Below are 2,553 nucleotides of genomic sequence, written 5' to 3'. Positions count from 1 at the left end.
CAGACGAAGAAGAAGTATTGCCTTTCAAATTTTCCTCCACATCAGACATTTTTGTATTCAGCTGGAAGACCAGAGGAAATGGAGCCAACACTTTTTTTTTGACTTTTTTCAGTTTTGAAACAGCAGTTAACGTAATCTGCCAGCTGGTGAAAGTCAGTTCTCGGGCGGACAAACGCCACAACAGTGACTCGTACAATATTGCTGTTCGAAAGGCCTTTGATGCAGTCGCAGGACGAGAGCTACGACTTAGACACATACACATTAATATTTCTCTGACATGGGAAACTGTAGGGCTGTCACTTTTAGTGAAAGAAAATTTAAATTTGGATGATTTTATTGTGACTTAGCAGACTTTCTGCTTTGATGTCCAATCATAAAAAAGTGCCAGCAAATAACACCAGAAGCAATGGTTCTGTTCATCTCTAGGAGGCACCATGTGCCATGACAGCTGGTGTTGTCTTTGTGCCCAACGCAAATAAATAATTTCTCAACAGGCACAGAGGCATTATCAGCTGGCAAGAAATAGTACCATAAAAAGAAGCACATTTTCAGTTCTGGAGAACACCCAAACCCAAACTAAGGTGGCTTACAGATGTTTGATGGTGATTTTTATTTTTGCCGGATTAATGAGCAGCATTATCTCCTGCACAGGCACAGAAGTATTTAGCAGTAGCCAATGAGATTCAAATTTCTGAAGACGCTTTTATGAAAATGTCTTGAGCAAAAGGCAACTCATGCACAGGCACAAAGGCATTCATAGATAAAAACAACACAAACTAATGGTCCTTTGGGGACTTTGGAAGTCAACATATGCTATATTTCAGACATGTTGTGGTCTTTTTGAGCCAGAATAAAGAAAAGAAGCTGCTCGTGCACAGACACAAAGGCACCTTCGCAAGAAGGTAACATCCCTTAAAAGAATGTATTGAGGTGCCACAAACTACTTGATGTAAGCAGTCTCTCTGAGCTGTGCAGACACAGAGGCATTGATAGCCGGCATGCAATGCTATGGTATAAAAGCAGGAGGTTTTAGGCTTTCTCACAAAAATGCAACATATGCTAACTTTTTCAACAGTGGACTTTTGGACTTTAGTGCTGATTTCTGTGAGCAGCATGCTCCTCATTATTTGCCAAGTAATTGTTTAAAAAAAAGTGACAGCCCTAGATGAGGGGTAGAAGGAATTAACAGTGCTGGAAGAGAAACCAACACTGCACCAAAGAGTAAGAGTGTGACATTTACCAAAGTTCATCAAAAAAAAAAACGATGCTTCAAAAGGCTGGATTCACTTTGCAGGACATTCTGCGTTACAGCAGTGAGCAGAAGTCAGACATTAGTTGGTCTTTGTGCTCTGCACAGGTTCTTCCCAGGGGAGTAAACGGTAGATAAGAAAAAGCTGGAACATTTTTGTTTTGTTTTTCTGACTGACGTATTCGGTAAGGCCACATTAAAAATGGAAACGTATCCGTAAAGAAGAGAAAGAAAAGAGACAGTTCTACAACATTCTCTGATACGTGACCCAAAGAGCAACAGGAATTAGATATGTAAGTGTGTACACAGTAAGAGTTTACAGTACTAAGGCTATTCTTTAAATCTACCATTATTACATGAGTTGGAAAAAATGACAAACTGACTTTTTTTTTCTTTAACCGTTAAAAGGCTGTGCTTTTTTTTTTGTTTTTTGTTTTTTTTTTATCTAAAACATTTCTGCAAATGTTGCTATGGCTCCGTGTCAGACGTTCTGATGTGTATTTTTTATTTGTATTTTTTCATTATCCAAAGGAGACATAAAGCACGTGCACAGCTTTCACTCGGGCCCCACCGACACGGATCTCTGGTTCCAGTCTGACTTGGGACTTTCTCTTACGAGTCCAGTCCTCTCCAACATTATTTTAGAAGACAGCTGGAGGTTCTGCAACTTGTCATGTTTCTTGTTTTACTTGTCCCTTGATGAATCCACTAAGGTGTGAAAGAGATGAACGCTCAGGGATTAGTGCGGACGTTGGTCATGCTTCGCGTGAATGGTCTCAGAGGAAAAACAAAAAAAAGGCAAACATTGGCACAGATCCTGTTGGGACTCAATCCAAACCAGAAAAGCAGAACTAAACAAGTTCTTTACTGCCCTCTGTCAATAATGACTCAAACTTCTCTACGCTCCAACTTTTCTACTGACACTCAGTTGAAGCGAAAACCAGAAACTCTGAAGACGTCTGAGCTTTCTCCATACGTTCTTCTTCCACTTATTTATGTCAGACTCAATGCTGATGCATTAGTTTGGTGAAAATAAAAACAAAAATAGGAAATTTCAGAAGATAATTCGATTCTGGAACAAGGATCCGTGTCGAAGAGGGGTCGGTGTGAATGCGCTGGCAGAGTACTGCAGGCAAGGCAGAGGCGTTGCTTAAAGCTATTTTTTTTTTAAAGACTTCATAAAAACCAAGGAATTGAAAAAATAGGCCCTCTGAGGTTCGTCCTCATCTTAGAAAAAAAAAAACTAAACACACAGACAATAAAAATTCAACAACTTTTGCCGCAAATAAACAAACCAGGTGTTC

The sequence above is a fragment of the Cynoglossus semilaevis genome, chromosome 1 (genome assembly GCF_000523025.1).
Source record: "Cynoglossus semilaevis isolate Cse_v1.0 chromosome 1, Cse_v1.0, whole genome shotgun sequence".
NCBI lineage: Eukaryota > Metazoa > Chordata > Actinopteri > Pleuronectiformes > Cynoglossidae > Cynoglossus > Cynoglossus semilaevis.
This window is presented reverse-complemented; position numbering follows the sequence as displayed.